The following is a 23,821-nucleotide window of genomic DNA, read 5'->3' on the forward strand; positions in this document are numbered from 1 at the left end:
ATTAAATTCACATAAGACATGCATTAAACCAGTTGAGTAAGATATGAACAATTTACCCAAATGATTTATCCAGTTAATTAAATCTGGGAGCCATCTTTTTAAGTAGCATTACAAATGTGTGTTGAGTTCTAGAGCTTTAGAATTCCACCCCACTCCCAAGAAGTTGTAAATCTATTGTCTCACTTTTGTTCAATTCTAATACATAACCACTTTCCAGCCAAATGCTTCCTGTTTCCTATAGAAATAGAATAATAGTGCTCCTCACCCTATAAATTGTGTATTTTTGTTTATCCTGCCTACCATTTTGCTTTGAATAATAATTCCTAAATTAGAATTGTGTTTATCCATTAGAATTGGCCAAAGGAGAGTTAAAGGTTAAATTTGTAACATGCATTATCTTTAATGTAACACAGATTGTTCCGGACACAAGTCCTGGAGTATTGTGTGATCGTCTTACCCCCACCTGTCTCCCTGACTAATTCATTATTCCACTTCGCAGATGCACAGGCTTCCAGAATGTATGGATCCTATCCTATTATACTGAATGAATCTACAACTGACAGTGTGTAAGGCATTTTACCCGCCTGCAGTTTATAGCTACATGCCAGCAGAACGCTAGCATGTAGCAATGACCCTTTAGCCACTAGTGTTCGGTAGCACATGCCTTGTATTTTTCTGAACAAGGTCTGCATCATTCTCTTGCATTGGTAAATACCACGTAACCTACAAACTCTGTCAAAACACGAGTGCTAACACATATACTGGCATTTGTACTTTATTCAATTTTTATTTTTTTAAATCAATCAAATTAAAACCTTTGAGGGTGATGCCTTAAAACCGCCATAATTGGGAAATATTTGTTTACCTCTAGTGTAAAAACTGCTGCATATATTCCTGGTTTTGCCTGATGTCTGGTTGCAAAAGTCACAACAAAATTAATTCTGGACAAAACAAGTCACCGTTCATAGGCTAGCATGGAGAGTGGCTGTGCCAGGAAGGTACCCCAAGACCAGAAGTGCAAGTGCAAGTGTTTGCAACTGGACAGACTTTTATTTTGGCAGAGCTTTGTTATACTCTTATGTAGACTTTTCCAGAGCAGGGTCCATTTATAACTATTGCAATATATTCACTATATTTAGTATGTATATACAAATGTGTTTTTTGGTGAAAAACAAAACTTGGAATCCCTCTTATCAAAATCCCGAGCTTGCCCCTGCTGCTGTCTGTAAAGGTTGGATAAAGAGAGGATGAAATCTGTGTGACCGGCCTGTAATGCTGCAGCTGTTTCCACACGGTCAACTGCAAGTTTCAAGAACAGAAATACTTCCAAGCTAGCCTTTGCTTCAAGCTTGGGGCATTTCTATGTAATCTTCTATCCAAAACAGTATTTGCCTTTTATTAATGTATTTATCCTACTTGCTTGCGGTCATTTATATGCATACTTGTCGTCATATTGTAGGTCCTGGTTGCATTCTGGGAAAAGTGTGCGCACATATGTGTTATCTATGGTCACACTAGGCTTCCCCCAACTCCCCCTTCCTAGCCTCTCATAGAAAAATCCCTGGAATTGCTAGGCGTCCTTGTGGCAGTGGTCCTTAGCAGTTGTGACATTGGGACTTCTCATGCCTAATTTAAGATTACAATGAGGTCTCTTTCACAATACTCCACAACCCACAAAGCCAGGGCTTGAGTGAAAATTGCTCTGTAAACACAGTAGGTATCCTATAGAGTTGGGGGCAAATCCTCTGTGGTTTTTTGTTGGCCCTACGTGGGAGAGAGGAGTGGCTAAGCTGACGTGGGCGTGTCACTGGCAGTGCTGCGTCCAGAGTCACACAGGATGCTTTATTCAGACTGAGAAATGTCACCTGCCTTAGGACTGGTGCAAGGTTTGATGGAAAAGCACTTTCTGAAGTTGTGTGAACATTTGCATCAGACGCAACTGCAGCTGACACCTGCGTCTGCGTCCAACTCAGAAACAGACCTAAAATTACCATGTTTTTAATCCAGAAAAAATACTACCTGCTTTTGCAATAAATGTATTGTGCATCTCTATTGTAACGGGCTATGGTGACACAATACAAAGAGAATCGCCTAATCGTGGCCCTGACTACCTCACTGCAAAAGTAGTCAGAATGCTGGAGGTTTATCTACATTCTTAGGATCCCTCGAATGCTCCTCAAAATTATTCTGTACATTGGGGTGTGGGTTATGCCCCCTTCCAAATCTGTTTGCACTTATTAAATCCTCCGTGTGTGTGAGATTGAGTGGGCTTTGCTTTAAGGGCATTCCAGTGAGTTTCAGGTTAGTCGCTAGGTGTTATCCTCCCCCTCTGGCTAGTCACCTGCTTTGCTTAATATCTTATTCCATTTCCAGATTGCTTTTTAGACCTATTTTTTGACACCTTGGTAGTGGGTGAGTTAAAGCATCTTTAATTTAATTAATTCCACAGGAAATAGTTGATTGCTCACTGGGGGCTGGTACAGAATTGAACGCAAGTGGCCTGTAACTGTACCCACATTGTGTGCACAGAGCTACATGCAGATATTTTCCTGTGTGCAGAGTTGTACGCATCTTGGTGACCGGCATTCTTCTACCCGTAAGCTTTGTTTCACAGCTGTCATTACCAGTGTGCACTTGCACCAGCACTTGTAAAAGTTCCTTCTGAAAGCAGGTGTAATTGCGCATATGCACAACTCTGCATAGGCCTCAGTGCCCGTAACTCGCTCTCAATGAACTTTACCGGTTTGGAAATACCCAGTTATGCCCCTGTAACCGCAAGTGGAGATGCTACCAAGTTGCATAATACTCTGCATGACCCGTACGCTCCGATACATCCATAAAACAGACTTTCGCTCAGCACCTTGATGTTTATCTGATCATTTTTTAGTTTTTATTTCACCATGGTTATTAGGGCAAAACTGTATGAAGCCATTTATACATTATGGCATCTAAAACAAGACAGAAGATTGCAGACCTAAAGCTGGCCGTACACTGCACAATCTATGCAGATGGGTGAGGGGAGGAGCCTGATAATTCACTGCACAATGTATGGAGACCATCTTCATTTACTGCCTGGAGTTGGCTGAACAAAGGTCGCGTGGATCAGACATGTTTGATAACAAAACTACCCAGTTTTTCAACCATTTTCAGGCTGTGATCGGTTATTCATGTCCATACACTGGACGATAATCGTTCATACCCGTCGCTTGTTTGTCTACTTTGAACAATTATCTTGCAGTGACTGGCCATCTTACGACACACTACATTGTTCATTTGACACTCTCAAATGCAAGAATAATTGTTTTACTTAGAACTACCACGGTTACTGGTTTTATCCGGAAAGTCCCATTTGTTTTAGAAGTGGAATTTTTTTTCTGAGAAATCAGGCTTACTTTGTCTGCCACAAGGAAGTAAATACAGAGGTGTCACATATAATAACCAATTCACTGGCCTGTGTACACTGGCAGTATGATCTGAGGATATCCTTTTGGTTCTCTCTAAACATATCCTTTTATATCTGCTCACATATAGGTGAATATCCTTGTGAAGCTTGCTATGTGCAGTATTTGTTATAGAATAGTTTTGTAATTTATTTCTATTGTTTGACATTTTTAAAATAATCGATTACAATTTTGCTTATTCTGCTTGTGTTTATTCTTTTAATGGTGATCTTGTGACATGGGTATTTCTTGCTTAGTCTAATCATCATTTTGTTACATGAGCATATTACTTGTACCTATTCAACACACTAAGGGGCCTATGTACAAAGAATCATGGAAGTGGCACAGTTTTTTGCAATGCACATTGCAGTGGGGATAAACTTTTTTTCTTCATAATTATTCCCACTATATACTACTGTAAATGTAAGTCATAGGGACAGTGGTCGCAATAACCGCTGTCCTTGTCCGTTACATCCTGGGGGTATCTGGAGAGTCTTCCACAGATTTGCAGTGTCACAGATTCAAGAGCCGGAAGGAGGCAGCAGGAGAGGGATTTAAGATACCTCTCCTGCGAGAATGCCTCCATAGGCATTAAAGTGGTTTATGCCATCTGAGGATGGCCTAATCCAAACTCCGGAAAGCTTCACTAATGTGAACTCTCCTGCATTAGGCTGTTCTGATATAGTGGTGATACATAAAATTATGCAGAAACTGCAGTTCCTGCATAATTTTATGAAAAACCAGCTTGATAATTAGTACGTATTTATGAAATTTAGGGGCCTATCATCTCACTTGGGTAACTGTGGGGGAGATGTATTAACTGGCGAAGCGCTATCAGCGCATGTCATGAGCGCTGATGCCGCTTCTCCCCCTTGTATGATTGGGGGGGCTTGGCGGTAAATATATAAGATAGCAGCGCCGATAGCCTGGGCTATGTATGAACGGTCAGTTCGCCTGACCGTTCCGCCCTCGTTGCAGCTGTCGCTATCGACAGCTGCAGCCTGGCGATGCCCTATCCCCGCAGCAGGAACAGCGCTGTCCCTGCTGCGGAGCCTGCCGGCTCCAGGGCTGCGCGCGGGATCTCGCGATGCTTGCGAGATCCCACGCATGCTCAGTAGAGCCGTCCGGTGCTGAGAGACCGTGCATCAGCACTAGGCTCATGCGCTGTGGTCTCTAGCGGGGATCGCCGGAGGGGGTTATTTACTCCCCCGCTCCGGCCGATGAGATGTTCATACATCTCATCAGTAGTGCTTCCTGCTTCGCCCCGGTACTGAGGCGAAGCAGGAATAGTTATAGCGGCACAATGAGTGCCGCTATAATACATCTCCCCCATTATTCCAGAACAAAAAATCACTGTCAATTATTGATGTAATGGTAACCGATTTCAGTGTTTAGACAAGATATAGTAAAACTGATTATGTGCTGCTGTGTAACTCCACCTTCCCTAAGGAGTTTAGTCTTATACACTTTAATAAATGCATGAAAGACCCATAAATATTAAGTCAAATAAAAGTCAATGGTGCCGCTGCCACAAATGTCATAGCATTAAAGCTACTATTAAAATGTTAGAGCCCAGCATGACAGTGATGAGTACAGTAGATTTCTTATGTAAATGTGAAGCACTTAAAATTATATTGATGGGGCGTCGGCACATGGGGCCTGTAACTTCAGTCCCTTTCTGTAGTAGAACATACAAAAGTATGATCACCCACACAGACACACAAACTAGCGTTAATGCAATCAGAAGCCAATTAACCTTCTGGCATATTTTTGTGGACGGAAACCAGAGAACTCGGAGGAAACCCAGGCAAAAATGGGAAGAACACACAAACCTCCACAAAGAGACCTGGTTGAAATCAAACCCATATTCCCCCAGTGTTGTGTGACAGCAGTGCTAACCAATGTACCACAATGCTGCCCTCTGTATCCTTTCAGGCAATGATTGGGGAACAGGAAGTATTGTGTCTGCTTGTCACTTACGCTTGTGCACTGATCAGACCTGTGACCACTTAACTGATTGTTGTATGATTGTGCCAAAAGACTGAATGGCAGTGTGCATGTTTGATCTAGAATCATTTCCCAACCTGATGATCGGTTTTCTGAATAATTATGGTTGGATAGATATAATTGCCTTTTTTGAAGTGTATACGTTATAAATTTAATACATGCTTATTTTAAAGATTAGCTTTTGCTGATTTGTATTCTCTAGAGTAAATAATTCAAATGACCATGTGCTGAGTTTGCTGCCAGTCAGGGGTGATGGTGGTTGATGGTGCTGGTGGTTTTGCATCTGGCTCAGAGCACAGAAAGGCATGGTGACTGTATTCATACACAGTACTCCCTGTGATTCATTTGTTCCCTCATCCATTTGTTGAGTGGCTGGATTAACTGCTCTCGTCTCCAGCTGTATTTATAGCAAAGCTAGGTCTCTGGAGATGATAGATTAGCACCACTAACTGGGGTTAGACCAGGAGAGGTTTTTGAGAAAGGTAAATCATATTGTTACATACAAACTGGCTATATTGTGAAGCCATTCAGCACTTGTAGGTACTTGACATTTTATAGATTATGCACTGCTCAATTACTATTTATAGCCTATTAGAATATGCAGTTAATTTTCTATGACTTAGTATACTTTAGATTGTACCATCTCACACAACCCGTAAGGCCCCCATACACTCTGCGATATGCACCTTGCGATGCGACATCCGATATGATGGCCGACATATCAAGCGGTCCCCACACATGGAGTGATCGGGTGGCCATCCCAAGGGCGCCCATACGGTGCAACAATTGAATTGCTCAATCTGTTGCCTATTCGTTAAGGAGCACGATAAAATAATTGAATCGCCCCTTAAGAATCTGTTACTTTCTTGGCCACTGACAGCCTTCTATATGGTCCTGCTATCGCAGTTGCCACTTCTTTTTTAGTCCAGGATTGGTTCCCCACTTTTACATGTGCTTCCAGTTGATTTGGCCGCTATAAAGGAGTTACTTTATAGTACAGATGTGTTAACATACATCTGTCCTCCGTGCTCTACAAATTGTGTTACACAACGCGTGAGCGCCGTGTGACTCTGTAGCGCTGAGCGTCTTTTCATGCGACTTTTTACCTTCAGATGCGTCATATTCGCAAGATTCGAATACAACTTGCAAGCAGTTTCTGCTGCTTAAAATGATATGCGGCATGCTTATATACTATGTGTGACTGCGGGTGCATCTGCATGCAAAATGCTACGTTAGTGTTAGCAGCTGTGACAGTATAACATAGCATTTCACATGCACAGGCACCTGCAGTCGCACACAGAAATAAGACACATCTGAAGGTAAAAAAGTTGAGACTAGAAGGGCTGTTAACCGCGCAAGGAGACTAGATGTATGAGGACACCTGTATGTACGGTATGCAGTCGGAAAGTCGGTGGACCTAATCCTGACAGCCGGCTTCCTGACTGTCATATCTTTGCAAGGGTCTGAAGACAGGCGTCGATATGCCGACGCCTGTCATTAGACATACGCCGGGAGCCCGACGCAGGATAGCTGTGGGGGGGGAGGGTTAGGTTTAGGGTTCCCGGGGGGGGGGGGGATTTAGGGTTAGGCACCCACCTGGGAGGTTAGGTTTAGGCTAGGGGAAGGGGGGGGTTAGCGTTAGGCGCCCCTGGGGGGGACTTAGGGTTAGGCACCCCCCCAGGGGACTTAGGTTTAGGTGGCGGGGAAGGGGGGATTAGGGTTAGGCACTGGTGGAAGGTTAGCGTTAGGCACCCCTAAGGGAGGGTTAGGGGGTAGAAATAGGTTAGTATATACTTACCTTTTGACTATCGAGATTTCCTCCTCTGCCGGGATGCCGCTGTTGGGTTTCCAACCGCCAGGCATGGGTCCGGCTGTAAGTCATACCGATTCCGTATGTACGGTTAACTTCTAACTACTAAATAAAATATATAGTTTTCACATAACTGTAAATGTCTCAGCAAGTCCATTTAGAGAATTAGAAATAGTAAATAAATAGCATTTTTAGGAATGGTAAATAATTTATCCAGATTAAGTCTTATATAAATAGCTGGAATTTCCTCCTTTCTAGTGTTGGCCCGTTCCATTACTACTCCCATTTCAGCTCCTTGCTAACAAAGAGAGTGTGTGTAATTATTTGTTTGCATCTTCTTATAATTGAAACTCTGTAAACTTGAAATATTTCCAGCAACACTGAAATCAGTGCTTTTATTATTCCCATGTGTGTAATTAATGACTTCAAAAGTCCAACTTTAATTGCAGTAGTTTTTTTGTCTTGCCATAATCTATATCCGTTTTTGCCAGCCTATGCCTCCAACTTTTTACTAGGATTGCTTCAAAGTACATTGAACATTATATTAATCCTTTGCAATGTGCAAAGGAAAGGATAATAGGACCCAATTAAAGATGTGTCCTCCTAGCATCTATACGTCGCATGATGCCAGGGAAAAGCTGCTCACAGAGACGCATGGCAGCAACATTAACTGCACAGGAATTGGTTTTACTCTGGTACAAAGTCGCAGGTTAAGCACAACAGAACTTGGTGTGAGAAAAAGCCGCAGCCACTCGCATCTGAGCCCTTTTTACACAGATTCAGACTCTGTCGCACACAGATCTACAAATGTTGCACATGAATTAATCAGTGTAATGTATAGCGATGTAGTTTTGTTGCCCCCCCAGTTTTATTCATATGAATAAGATGCACATTTTGAGCGAAAAAGCCACCTTACGCAGCTGAGTCGTCCAGGACCTGGCGCGCCGTGAGGGGCTATTTGGGGTGACTGAACCCATAGTGTTAAAGGACACATCTGTATCTAAATAATTTTAATATACTTTCTGTAAAACATTTGTTAATAACCTACCAGATTCTCTGTGAGAGCTTGATTCAGAGTCGCACACAATGCCAATGTTCACGGAGTTGAGCGATTATTTTTCTACTGCACATGCTATCAGAAATTCTTGAAATACTGCTGGATATTCCTGGGCGTAGACTGGGAGGTGGCTAAATGGACACACGGAGATGGTGTTATGGGAGTGTCACGGGCGTATCGCTGAAGTGATTGCGTACACAGACGCACAGTCGCCCACATTGGAGGCCATACTCGCATGGAAAATCTGCTTCTATCATAGGGCTGGTACAAGTACGATCGATGGTGGTGTGTTGAGATGCACCAGGGGTTATTAGTGTCTGTAGATGGTGAAAGTGAATCCGGCCCCAGTGATATTTACGCGCTACAGCAAATGAGGGACTCCATTTTTAAAAATAAACGGATCCTGCAGGACGCGCTGTGTGCAGCAGCGTCTCCTTGTCATCCAATGAGGACTCAATGTGTCCCCGTTAGATGCCCGCCCCGTCCCCAGCTCGCCACCCGCTATCTATGGATGATCCAGCGTGACAGCGAGCAGGAGCCGTGCAAACCCGGCCTCCCACGCTGCCTTTACCACCACGCTGTTCTGCATGGTTCTTCTGGTAGGAAGGGTGGGCAATCCAGCATGAGACAAGGATGATGCCAGCAAGGAAAAAGTCTGGAGAGCAGATACCCCCTGCACTATCTGGTGTGGCACAATAAATACCGGAAACTAGATAAGGAGATCCCAGAGAAGCTGGTGGGTTTTATTTAATTTTTATCCATCTGTTTGCAGGTTCATTGACCACCCATGGCTGGAAATGCTGCTGTCTGGGCACAGGAGGGGGCATGGGTGTCTGGCATTTGATATTGTCATTACCAGGCATGTGATCTGCTGGTAAAAATTGACAGGTGGCATAATGAATTCTGGTCATTGTGCTAGAGGATGCATGGGTAGAGATCGTGTTTATGGCTTGTTGGCTCACAGTGCTATAGACTTATTCTTATAACATTGCAGATGTTGTCATGTCATGTTGTTATTATTGCAAAGTAGTCTTGTACATTTATATAAAAAATATAACTAGGAAATAAGTAAGCCAGATGTTTATCTTTGTAAAGGAAAAATAAATATGGGATATGATGTATACAGAAAACGAGCTTATTCATGAAAAGTGTACTCTGGCACATTGACAAAAACGTGTCCAAGTATCTTATCGATCTGTCTATAAATTGCTGTGCTTGTATATGTATTGTGAAGCAAAGATGGAGGGGCGGATTTTATGTATGTGTAAGTAGGGGAGTGCACATACATGCTGTACACTGGAGGGACGGTTTAATTAAATTTGTCTAGTGCTAGAACCACATTGCCTGCCTTGTTTCTGAGCACCAGCTGCTCCAGCCAGCCAGGCACCAGCCCAGTGTACCGGCAGGGGAGGCAGCCTGGGTACCATAGGATGTGGTAACAGCACAGCGTGAAGTGGGACCTTTCGGTGCAATGCCATTGAAAGCCCCTTACACCCTCCTTGCCCCCCAGTACTGCACCAACTATCTACCCTTTCCACCTCCGTAGACCCATAACTGCCTGCCCCTTGCCCCCTCGCCACCTCAGCACTGTTGCAACTGCTGTTTGCTCTTACCCCTCTATACCTCCAGCACTGCCTGCCCTTACGTCCCTCTACCCCCAGCTGCTACATGCCCCCAGCAATGTCGCAACTGCTGCCTGCCCTCACCCCCCATAATATTTGATGGGACGCTGAAAGTGGAGTAGGACCCCAATTTTTTGGGTGTAACTGCTGCTTCTTTGTTGGTGACCCTGGCTGAAACCACCCAACTACCTACTTTAAATCAGGTTAATGAGATGGGGTATGAGGGGGAGAAATGGATGAGATTGGATGGTGCTTACCGGTATATAGCAGGCGTAGGCATCTCGCAGGAACAGAGCAGAATCTCTAGTAGTAGTGATGTCTATTGCTCAGAAATAGCTCTAAAGCTGGGTACACACTAGACGATGTGTACACCCAGCGCTGTCTGATGTGGCAGACCCGGCAGGGGTGCTGGCATTGCTAAGTGCATACACACTTGGCGATGCCGGCAACGACGGGGGGAGGGGGGCGGGGCCATGCTGCATTTGGCAGTATGGTATCGTTAACGATATCCCCAGATTGGACTGCATGTTCAGACGACTGGGGATATCGTTTACGACTCGTGGGAGTGCGCATCGGTTACGGTAAGTGCATACACACTGGGCGATTTGAACGATATATCGTTGAAAGATAACGTTATTATTCATATAAATCATCCAGTGTGTGCAGGGCTTTACTCACAAACATTTAAAGATAGTGATAGAAATAATTATACACCAGCTTTCAGCCTGTCTTGTATGTAGTTTACACATGCACACAGACCAGTGAGTGAGCTAGCTCCTTGTCCTTTTAAATATATCCAAATGATTCTATTTTCTGTCGCAAAGGCTTATGCTTCTTTCTACATCGCTACATTGATTTCAGTGGCAGGAAGATGTGTTCTCCTCCCTATCCCATCTGGGTAGGAGATTTAAAGCTTGAACCTCAGTTTCCTGACTTCCAGGGCTTCCGTCCCATGGTTTATTGCCTCATACTGTATAAGGTCCCCCAAAAGCCTTGGGCTGCAGTCCTGTACCTAGAGCTATTCTAGCTTAGGGTTAGGCCCCCCCAGGGAGGTTAGGTTTAGGCTAGGGGAAGGCAGGGTTAGTGTTAGGCACCCCCGGGGGGACTTAGGGTTAGGCACCCCCCCGGGGGACTTAGGTTTAGGCGGCGGGGAAGGGGGGGTAGGTTTAGGCACTTAGATGGGGGATTAGGGTTAGGCACTGGAGGGGAAGGTTAGGGTTAGGCACCCCTAAGAGAGGGTTAGGGGGTAGAATTAGGTTAGACAATACTTACCTTGGACGATCGGGATTTCCACCTCTGCCGGGATGCCGCTGTCGGGATTCAAGCCGCCGGGCATGGGTCCGGTGGTAAATCATACCGATTCCGTTGTATTACCTGCCTTATAGTTCTTCTATAAAATGGATGATTTTATTTGAAAGAGAGTTCTTGAAAAAGTCCTATTTTGGTTGTTGGATTGCTTGTCAGAAAAGTGGTGAAAACTGCACCTCTGTGCGGTCACATGTTCTATGTCATTACCACATGCTGGGTGAAATTTTGAGTAACATGTATATTTCAGAAAAATCTGGACTTATATTAAATATATGTTGATATTTGATTAGCAAAACCTGATGGTGTACCTTGGCAATTTTTACATTTTGTTCAGTGTGCCTTGAGTTGAAAAAGGTTGAAAATCACTGCCCCAGACCACAAAGGGAAGTCATTTTTAATCTAAAACAATATTTATATACATATTAATCTGTATACTTCTATATAAACTAACATGTATGTGTGTCTTGGGGGGTCTATATGTGTGTGTGTGTGTGTGTGTGTGTGTGTATGTGTATATATATATATATATATATATATATATATATATATATATTAATGTGTGTGTGTGTGTGTGTATATAGTGGAATCAATATGATTTACCGCCAGCCGTGAGGCAGCAGAAGCCCGGCAAGGGTGAAAATCACGATCGTTAATTAAGGCAAGTATCGCTAACCTTTCTCCCCCCATAACCCTAACCCTCCCTTAGGGTTGCCTAACCCTAACCTCCCTCCCAAGTGCCTAAACCTAACCCCCCCCTTCCCCGCAGCCTAACCCTAAGTCTCCCAGGGGGGTCCCTAACCCTCCCGGGGGGCTGCCTAGCCCTAAGTCCCCCCCCAGGAGCCTCTAAACTAACCCTCCCCCACCCCGCGGCTGTCCGCGCCCGGCTAACCTTCGATCGAGATGCTCCCGGCGTTGATAAAATTACAGGCGTTGGGATTTCGACGCCGGTCATTAGACCCTTGCCGGGATTATTATCTCATCTACCCCTGAGGTTAACAATGCATATAATTCTGTATGTGTATTTGTGTGCACTGCGACATACATTAGTGGTATGAGCAGTCCAATGTTTTATTTGATGTGGAGGTAGATGAAATGCTTCATTTATTGTAGGCAGTGTTTTAATGCAGTTACAGAACATGCTAATTACTAGGCTGATGTAGACACAAATCAGATTTCCAGCAAGGACTGGGAGGGAGAAACAAATCTGCTCTATGTGCTGTCTAATTCCTGATATCTGGCAGGCTTTTCTCCCAGAATGAAGTCATATACTCCATTTCCACCCACATTCCTATCATCTCTCATTTACAGTATATGTGGGATATCATTTAATAATAAAAAGTAACACATGTAACTTTAATGTTCTCCCAACGTTTTGTGCCTTAATTATCTTACATTTATTACACCGATTGCAAGGATTAAGTCAGAAGAGCATCTGAATGCGTCTATTGTGGTTTTTATTTTTATTACTTTAACAATGATTTTACAGCCTTAATGTAAAAAGAATGACTTAACTAAACAAAGATTTTCATTTTAACCAGAGTTCTTTTTGGAATTTCTATCTGTTACTACTTGCATCCTGAGGATGTATTTGTACTGAGATTGTTTCATGCCTCCAACACTGTTCTAACACTGGGAACATGATTTCCTCTCATGTTACCTCTCATGTCCCTGTCTCAGTCTGAAATAGCATTATATGGCTACAGTAAGATGAAGCTTTAAGCTGGCAATATATGCAAGAATATTGACAAATTGGCCTCACAAGAATGAAATTTAGAATTGGTCAAAAAGATTTCATGAATGCTTATAAATTCAACAGGCAGGTAACAGCTGTTTGTTTGTGGTCACTGAACGACCAAGCAAATAGGCCCTGATAACTTATCCTGTACAATGTTTGACCTCCCACTTGTGTAGACTAATCGGAAACTGATCCTGTTGTTCAGAGCTCAGCCAAATATCCAGTCTGGTCTGTGTGGCCAGCACAAGTATACAGAATATATAGTTACATATTACCTATTTATGTACACAATTAATGTTAAATGAGTGTCATTCATATAGGTGCTCATGTCACAGCAAAATAGTTCTGTATATGCATTTTTGATGGACTATTTCTTCGGTATACTCCTTAAAATTGTTCAATAAATAGCACCCAGCAGGTCTGTTTAACGTGTATGGAGGCTAGATGTATGAGGACACATCTGTATGAACATGGTTTCATAGCTAAATATTCCATTCCTTCGGTGAAAGTCTACCCAAATAAATGACTAGTGCCTGACGTAAAACTCAACAGTGTACAACTACACCCTATTTGAAGATGTATCCACATGTACTTGTAAACCTTAACCAATACAAGGCTAATCCTTTGGGGAGTTTGATAAAACTAAACTGATGTAAAAGTATGACACAGTCATATAATTGAACAGCAAAGGGTATCCCTCAGCACTCTGAATGAAATCAGCAATAAGATTTGAAAAACTACAGAGATCTCAGTTGCATATATTTGCAAAAATATCGCTACGCCTCCAAGCCATGCCACGGCTTCTCTGATTACTGGAGGTCCCTAATACTTGGTCAAAGTTTGGGTCGTGGAACCCCAAAACCCGGTAAAGGCCAGCCACCACAGGGCAGCACACCTGTGAGAGGCTAAGGTATTAGCTTTTGATTTATTATTAACACTTACTGGGGTAGATGTATGAAGCCCAGAAACGGTGCGCTGATACTGTTTCTCCCCGATGTATGATCGGGGGTCTGGGCGGTAAATGACAGGGGCGCTATGCGCCCCTGTCATTATCGGCGCTGCTATCTACAAGATAGCAGCGCCGACAGCCTGGGCTATGTACGAACGGTCATATCGTCTGACCGTTCAGCCGGCTGTAGCTGTCGTTATCGACAGCTACAGCCTGGCGATAGCCTATCCCCACAGCAGGGACAGCGTTGTCCCTGCTGTGGCGGCTACCGTCTTCAGGCTGCACGCAGGGATCTCGCGATATTTGCGAGATCCCGCACATGCTCATTGGAGCTGGCCGGGCCTGACACACATCGCATCAGCACTAGGCTGATGCGATGTGGTCTGTAGCGGGTAGTGCCGGAGGGGGGAGTTAAAGCTCCCCCTCTCCGGCCGGTGAGATGTTCACACATCTCACCGGTAGTGCTTCCTGCTTCGCCTCGGTAAAGAGGCGAAGCAGGAAGCGTTATAGCGGCACTTAACGTGCCACTATAATACATCTACCCCACTATGTGTTAAAATGTGATACACAGGTGCAAGGTGTAATTAAAATGCTAAATAAAGTAGTATTAGTAGAAAATTATTTGAAAGTGTTAAAGTGCTAAATAAAGTGTTATAGTGCGTCACCCCAAAGCATTCCAGCCACACCAACCCAGGGGGCACCACGCTGCAAACTCATCCCTAAAACTAATAACAACATATACAGTCTGGGTCATATAATTGCCCAATATAAGGCCACATGATAATGGTATATACACAATAATATCTATAATGAGTCCAGCTCACCTTGGAGTAACCCCTAGGTCCTCCTTATGGCACTAAAGGAATCACCATGCCCTCCAAATGCTGGTCCCATCTATGCCTCTGAGAACAGCAGTACATTTTGGTAGCTGCTCAATTACTTTAGTAATATCGCTCAGGTGCTCGAAACGGAGGGTGTCACAAACTCTCAGATGGATTGTGGATGCAACCCGTATTCAGGGAATTGGCTTGACCTATTCCTGAGGCGCGGAGTCTAATTTGCCGGCGGTTTTCACCAGGGACCCTCGCAAGGTATGGACTTGGTTGTGCGACACACAGGTCGCGGCCCTCAGGTTCGGTTTCCCTATACCGGTGCTGGTGAACTTGGTTGGCGTGTACAAGACTTTAGGGTAGTCAACAAGCCAGGTCAGAACCAAATGGACGAGATGGTACCAGGGAGCTGGTGTAAACGGGTCACAAGGAATAGCCGAGGTCATAACCAGATATCAATGCAGAACCAGGGGTCAGGAAGAATCTGAGTCACGAACAAGCCAAGGTCAGAACCAATATTCAGGATATGCACAGGAACGCTGGAGTATGGTAATGGAGCCTATACACTGGCACAGGAGTGGTCCCAGGAACTTCCTTTTATAGGCAGGTTTGAATGAGGCGCCTCCTGTGACGTCATGAAGAAGTGTACTAGCCCTTTAAATCCTCCTGCAGAACGGCGCGCGCGCCCCTAGGGGAGCTGCGGCCGTCTGCACACACCTTAACAGCAGAAGCTGTACAGCCACAGGCGCCGGGATCTCCCTGCTGCCGCTCGCCGGAGGACCCCCCAGGAGCCAGAGAGAACTTCGTCGGCAGCAGTCGCCGGAATTTCCCCGCCCGCTGCCTGTCAGAGAATCAGTGCTGCCGGACCCGGTAAGTGATGACCGGAGTTCGGCACACTGTGACAGAGGGGTTATTCTATACAAAATACAGCACTCTAAATGATATCGGCAATAAGATTTTAAAAACTACATGGTGGTAGATAATTCTATTTCTTGTATAAAATAACGCCTCCCTTTCTTAACATTTTCTAATTATTTTTCTACTAATACTACTTTATTTAGCATTTTAATTACACCTTTCACCTGTGCATCACCTTTTAACACATGGGCCGTATTCAATTAATTTCGCACCCGCAATACTTTTTCGCATGCCGGAGTCTTCACCTACATCACGTATTTTAGCTGCAGAAACTTAACGCACGCATCAACGCGATTCACCGTATTCATTTCCAAAACATGCGAAAACGCAACCCGGCGAATGCAAAACAGGCGGAAAGTGCTGTCAGAATTGGGGAAATCAGCCTGACACCCCCTAAAAGATGTACTAACATTGGGGATCAATGTACATGCCCCCGATTAGCCCTAATAAAGCTATTTGGGGTACTTTAGGTGTGTCAATATCTTCTAATTAGTGTATTTGCACAAGTGGTGAAGAATAGCATTAAATAGTTATTTTTTGTGAAAATAAGTAGTCCTGTTAAAATTGGGGTACTTGAAAATCGGTGCAAGCATGGTTTAAAGTCGCTAAAGTAAAGTTTAAAAAACGCACCTGCAGCAAGCACCTGCAATCAAAAAAACAACTCACTCACACTTGCAGTTCCCCCAAAAGTCTGTGTACCCCCGCAGTTTTTCGCCCCCATTTTCAAAGTGCTTTTTTGGGGTGTTCCTTTTTTTTTTTTTTTTTTTGACGCAGTTATCCTTTGGGGTGCTCTCCCATTGGTGCGGAGTGGTTTCCCTACCTTTGCACCCCAAAATAGTGATTTTGCCTTTTTTTTTCGACACCTATTCACAGGCTAATCTTTTTTGCCTATTACATTGCATTGCATTTTCGCGTACGTGAAAAGTGTTTGCAATTCATAACGGGGATAAGTTTCCGCCTGGCAAAAGTTGCAATCTGCGATACTTTTTCGCGGATTCTGACTTTTCGCAACTAATTGATTACGGGCCATAGCTTTTTGATTTATTATTATTATTAACACTCACTAACACCTTAGCCTCTCACTATTGTGCTGCCCTGGGGTGGCTGGCTTTAGCAGGCTATTTGGGGTTCCGCGCCCCAGACTTTGACTAAGTATTAGGGACCTTCAGTATACAGAGACGTTGTGACGTGGCCTGGAGGCTTAAGTTGCATACACGCGTAAAGATTTTCTGTCCAACCATCCAACTAGTTGATTGGTTGGAATGAAAATCTGGTAAGGGATGAAAGCAAATGACAATCAGCAATTTGCTCCCAAACGCCGGAAAATGGACAAAAACTGTTGTTTGAACAAATTGTTTAGATCAAACATTTAACAGACTTGTCTGACGACCATTTTCATCTGTTTTCTGGCATTTAGGAGCAAATTGCTGATCATCAGTTACTCCCATACATTACCAGATTTTCATTCCAACCAATCAACTAGTTAGATGGTTAGACAGAAAATCTTTACGTGTATATGCAGCATTAGCCATATTTTTGCAAATATATGCAACTGAGATCTCTGAATCATCTACTACCATGTAGTTTTTCAAATCGTATTGCTGATGTCAGGTGCTGGGGGATACCCTTTGCTGTTTCTTGTATAGAATATCCCCCTCCCCCCCTTTCAAGCACCTGAGTTATATTACTGAAGTAATTGAGCAGCTACCAATATGTACTGTTGGTCATATAATTGCAGGTTCTACCAGTAAAAATGAATTGTGTAACCTAAAATAAAAGTAGAATACCTATCAAGCATCAGTACAAAGTAATATGTCTATGTCTATACCTGTCATATACTAAATATAACTACTATTGTGTTTGGCTTTTCTAAGTGATTTCTCATTAAGGAGGAAGCTGAAATATTTACTTTCCTATGGATTTTCACATCCTTTAAAAAAAAGACAATAGTTACCAGATCTACGTAGTTTTATATTAAACAGTTTCTTTTAATATTTGTTGTCTTTGTTGCATATTCTTGCTTTGCAATTAGTGGATGCTGGGTTTGGATGTTTTTTAAAATCTCAGTTAAATGTGTTAAGGACTTTGGCTAATTACAAAGGCCTTTAATCAGATCGCCCCTTGTGTGCTGTCGATTTTACGTTGCTTATATACCTTATATTTTTTGGAATTGGTTAGAAGACCTCTTTATGATATCACTGCGGTTTTGACATGAATCACAAGAATATGCCAGATGTTGATATAAAGAATTTCTTATGTTTTGTTCTTCCCATGACCGTCCTTACTGATGCCTTTGTGTCCAGTTCTATTTTTGACAAATACATGTGATTTGCCATTAGTTACTTGTGTGGTTGTGTCTATATTTTCGAGGTCTTCAGGTTTCCTGGCTTAGAGCAATTGACCCGTTTTGAAAATCGCCACTCTGTTACCTTCTTAAAATTAGCTATTTGCCTTTTTTAATTAAAAGTTGTTGCTTCATTTCAGAATGTGTCTGTGATGGCTTGTACATTGCAATGACCTGATTTTTCAGGCCTCTTGGATATAATCACACAGTAATTTGCTATAAAAGAATGTCAGCCATGTTTGCAGTCTTGTCACAGCTATCATAACAAATGCTAAATGTCTATTATCCTATGTACTACATAAATGTTTCCCAGGACATCTTCAAAGGAATGCAGAGATTTTGATTATAGTACATAGCCCGACTCCTTCAAGTCTTTCTGAGAACAGTCCTTACATCTTAGGCCTTAGACATTTTTTGTCAACTTGATGCTATTCATGGGAATAAAGCGTTAAAGGCAGGGGGTTTAAACAGAGCCAAGTGCCATTTCAAAACCCTGCCTGTGTTTGCTGCTATCTCCTCAGTGACAGCATTCTCAGATTGCATTTCTTTTTTTGGCTTTGTGTCTCTTCATGCCCAACATTTCCTTTCGTCTGCATTTTCAGCTCGGACGGTGTGTACTATGGATCTAGAGTATCAAAAACAAAATCACTCTGCATCTTGCTTTGCTTTATAGATAATGCTTTATATGCCCCTCTCCGTTTCACCACAAAAAAATGTTTTATTAGCCTCTGAAGGTCCATTTATTGCAAATGAGTATCTTAGTCCTTAGAAATGCCAAGGCTTTGTATACATTTGTAAGTTTATGAGGTACTTTGTATAAACAAATGATTCACCATACTTTAGGGAGGAACATTATTAAGAATAAATAGTGGAGAGTTTTACCTCTGTCACATGATGCTCACTTTTGTAGCAGATTCGATTATTTAACAATTTATAATTCACAATATATAGTGTATTGAACAAGTAGGATGGTTTTAAAGCATTTGATGTGGTGTTTTTCTTTCCATCAACAAATGGCAATCTTCTTGGAATACAGTATGTCTTTCTGTATGAAGATTGATGGGCATTGTGTTTTAAGTGTACTAAATGTGTGTGCACGCATGTATGGTTATATATATATATATATATATATATATATATATATATCCCAACGCGTTTCATCCACTTGGGGACTTCATGAAGGACTTGATGAAGTCCCCAAGTGGATGAAACTCGTTGGGAAGCTGCTATTGCCTGAAATGAACTATTACAGATAAGCTTTGCATTTTCACTTAAACTTCTTATTTTTTAAAGAACAAGTTTGGAACTTTTTTAATGAGTTTTTTTATACTTGTTTTTATTTATTGATTCCTCTGTGATACTGATTTTTTAAATATATAAATATCTTAATTCTCGCTTTTTAAATCTCTTTTAAACGGATGAATTGTGTTTAGCATTTTTAGAATATTTATAAGCACTTTTTGCACACTGTGGGTAATTCATATATCAGATCACTTTGTGCTTATCTAACCAGTATCTATTTACATGTATGTTTTGTGTATTTATTTTATTATTAAATTGTGATTATATATTTTTTCATCTATATACACTTTGTGTATTATGTTTCTTTGGTTGAATTGCACACTTTATTAATTATTGCACTAATATACGTCAGTCGCTCATCACCTAATACACTTATAACATTTCACTACTAAGGGCTACCCCATAAGTCCTTTCACATTGGGCTTAGCTGACACCCTATTATACTAAGGGAGTACGTATATTTTTATATATCCTGAGCAATCCTCTGAACTAACTCCAAGTTGGCGCCGACACTTCTTTGTGTACTAATATATGTATGTATGTGTATGTATGTAACAGGTGGAGAAGTATCTTTTTTTTTTTTTTCCTAATGGCCTATAAGATTTTTCATTGTCTGAAAAGATTGCCAAGCAGGTTTTAAGGCTTTTTTTAATTTCTAAGTCATTTTTGCCAGAGTTGTTGTTTTTAGACACACTGGTTCTCTGGAAGTAAGGAGGTTGCTACACAAGGTAGTGTTTTTGCACAAAACACGTCCTTTTCCTGATGTGCTGCCAGTCCCAATCATCTTGTAGTGTGTATGATGCTGTAGAACTCTTCATGTGCTGTCACCTAGATCAGGATCCTGACTTTTTCTGTTGCCATCCCTCATCTGAAGAGGAATAATTTTGGAGATGCAGATCCTCATTTGTACTTTATGATATAGCTGCTGATTTGTTCATTGGTATTTTCTTTATTTCAATTTCTCTGTATCAACCTATGTGTATTCTTTGTGTGGGAGATGTGTCCCATAATAGATATCCAGTACAAATTATAAGCCATTTTAAAAGCAGTTTGTTTTCTCCGCAGTTGCATTAAACCATGGACATGTTGCCTGTCTTTCATTTCAGAATAGGTTTTTTTCCACTTTTGGGATTGAGCCAGTTGCTTTGCAAAGCATTGGCATTCTCGCACAGGTGGCTGTGCTGTAGGTAGGACTGTATGATGTGACTATGAACGGGATTTTGCTTCTCCGTTCTAAAGATGACAAATGGAAGCAGTCACTGGAAAGGGGCAGGTGGTGAACGGTCATAAAACGTAGATCTTAAGCAAACTCAGTCTTCAAGAATAGAAACATTTTAGGCGAATACTTTTTCCCTTTCAAACCTCTCAGAGTGACAGTCTTGAATTACTTAAAAGAACTGTAGCATTTTAAATTAACCGAAATACTGGAGCCATGCACTATTGTTATGAAAGAATATTCTAGAAAGACCCAAAACCGCTGTCGCTATATTTTGTGCAAAGGGGAACCCAGTATTACAAGGTTTCCTCTTTGGCCTCCATGAGTAGTGAAGGATGGTAAATAATGTTAGAGGCGGTATGGTTTTGGCATATTAATTATTCAGCTCCTGTGAAATCTCTTATTTGTTTTTCTTTATGATGTTTATTTTACTTCCCTGTGGAAATCAGAATTGTTTCTTTGTTGTTAAAGTAATTTCTTAAACATTTAGGGGCTAATTCAGAGTTGGGAGCAAAGCACAAAAAATAAGCACTTTTTACACCTGGACTAACCATGGTGCAATGCAGGGGTACACATTCATGCATGCAGGATAAATACTGTCTGCTTTTGAATGCAGCACGCAAGTACCGTGCCGTTTTATTTTTTTACACTGAAATTTAGAGTTGAGTAGTAGTAGTTTTATTTGCTTTGCTTCAGCTCTGAATCAGCCCCTTATGACACTGAAATTAGTTATATAACCAAGTTCTAGAGGGTACATGCTGATCATTTTTTAAATTAGCTTAACACGGTAGGTCTTAGATGGGACTGGTAAGGAGTAGCACTCGTTTGTGCATGCTTGCCAGTTAACACCCATCCTAACTCTGCAAATTTGCTTTCAACTATATTCTACACCAACTGTAGCCTGAATGCCCCTCTACCCCACGGATCTGTCTCCTGACCTGGTAATGGCGGCTGGTGGTCTCCAGCCTTGGGTGTTTGCACTGGACCTGTTGTCCGACCACACACTTTGGAGCCTCGGTTTCCATGCTATGGAGCCTGCTAACGGGCGCTAATGTCCCATTGCCACATTCAGCCTTCTAATAGACTACCTGATTGTTTGCTTGGCTGTCTAGCTGCTGCCTGTTGTTTCTTTAGGTTGGGTCTGACTGCTTGACTCCAGGGGTCACCGCTGCTTCAACTGCCTGCTTCCAGCTTCTGTTCTTTAAGCCGCCCGCTAGTGGGAACTATTATTGCTGCTCATAGTTCCTGATGAGACACCTGAGGCAGTTTCACTGCTGCTCTGTTCCTGAGCCCCGGACACCTCTGTTTCTTCACTGCTCCTGCTTGTCTGTCATCCTCTGGATTCCCGTGGTTTAACTGATAATCTGCTTTGATGTTAAGGGGCAGTCAGACCTACGGCGCTCACAGGGACACAGTGCTTCCCTCCTATCTGATGTTATCCTACAACAGGTGTTACAGGCTGTGAGTGATTGTATACGACATGTGATTGATAAACCTGATGAGCTTCAGGTACATCTACCTTTTTCTGTGTTGTGACTTGCCTGCATTAGGGGAGGATGTGAGGAAACCTGGTACTAGATGCCTGCTAGTGAGATGATATCTCCTGCCATGTTTCATTACCGTGTTTTGCAAGTTTCCTGGAATGAACAACAGTTGTTTGATACTGTGGATCCTTATTGCTGGAATACTGTTGACCCTATTACATCGTCCATAGGGATAGTGGTAGTGCAGCCTGAGTCTCAGTCAGAATGGTTGCTATGTGTCTGCTATGGTCCAGATTTTTTTTTATAGAGTACTTTCTACTCGGACAGATTTCTGACACACATTTGTGTGGTTGTTATTGTTGGGGACATCATTCAGTGCCTTCTTATTGAGGATGCTGCATCAGTTCTTTTACTGTTGTTGTGATATATATAGTTGAAGGCAGTTTGTGTTTTCTTCAAAGGTTACTGTGAGCCCTTATATTTTAGTCCAGTTGTAGCTGACAGTAAGATCAGTATGTTTGCCTGGCTCGCTATGGTTTTTGGCTTGGATGGCGCCTTCTCATCTAACGGTGTGGCCTCGGGGTCTTTGATTTTATACCTCCTTGACATGACAACTATGTTTATTACAGTTCTATATTCTACATTACTTTTTCTTGTATATTGTGTCTAGGGCGGGCCCTATCTCGCAACTGTTATCAACCCTACTTGTATTGTTTGTATTGGTTTACTATGCTGCTTTTCACCCAATTATTCTGTTTGATACTGTGCATATGCCCAATTTTTGTTTTGTGTATCGTTACTGCATGCATTTGTCTATCCTGCTTTTGTTCAAGTGCTATGTTTGTATCTTAAAATTCAATAAAAAAATAATTGATTTAAAAATTAGACTAAATCGCTTCTGCCAACATATTTGTTTTTTAATTTGAGGTGTAGATATATTGCTTTGCATAGGTCCCCGTCACGGTAGTGGCCCACGTGACTAGCAGTGTTATACAGACTGGCGGCAGCAGTGCCTTCACCCACCAATGTCACTGTGTGCCCTGTGCACAGCCAGTCCTATTCAAATGAACGTGGGCCCATTCCTTATCATCCGCGCGCATGGTGACACACCTATCTCTTGCATTGATGATGTCAATAAATTTTGTCTTAATTATTGGTCAGGGTATGCAATCGGGAAGCCGACTGCCTAAATACCGTCAGCCGGCTTCATGACTGTCATATCCTGGCAAGGGTGAAATGCCGGGTGTCTAGATGTAGACGCCCGCATTTCCCCGATGCCGGGAGACCGGCGCCCGATTGTAGTGATGCCGGGCGCCGCCAGCGGTCAGCCGCGGGGGGGGGGAGGGTTAGGTTTAGGGCTCCTGGGGGGGGACTTAGGGTTAGGCACCCGCCCGGGAGGGTTAGGGTTAGGCTAGGGGGAGGGAGGGTTAGGGTTAGGCACCCCCGGGGGGGACTTAGGGTTAGGCACCCCCCCGGGGGACTTGGGTTTAGGCAGCGGGGAAGGGGGTGGTTAGGGTTAGGCACTTGGGGGGGAAGTTAGGGTTAGGCACCCCTAAGGAGGGTTAGGATTAGGGGGGTTAGGTTAGTAGATACTCACCTATCCACGATCGGGATTTCCAGCGCTGTCGGGCTTCCGCTGCTCCGAACTCTGCTCATGTCGGGCTGCTGCTGACGGGAATCGAACTGCCGGCCGTGAGGCCGGCGGTATTTCATACCCATTCTTTGCTCAGCTGTTACTTGTCGGATAGTGTTGGAAAAAAAGTGCAAGTTATTAGGAGTTTCCACTACAAAGTGATGCA

The 23,821-nt window shown here is 42.8% G+C and overlaps 1 protein-coding gene across 2 annotated transcripts in view; it reads left to right on the plus strand.

Annotated features, from left to right (window-relative positions):
- The window catches only part of TLN2 (talin 2), a 320,515-nt gene that overhangs the window by 38,132 nt on the left and 258,562 nt on the right, over positions 1–23,821 (plus strand). The gene's annotated exons all lie outside the window — the stretch shown is intronic.

This window comes from Taudactylus pleione, unplaced genomic scaffold (assembly GCF_031769625.1).
Source record: "Taudactylus pleione unplaced genomic scaffold, aTauple2 ptg000019l, whole genome shotgun sequence".
In the NCBI taxonomy this organism is placed as follows: domain Eukaryota; kingdom Metazoa; phylum Chordata; class Amphibia; order Anura; family Myobatrachidae; genus Taudactylus; species Taudactylus pleione.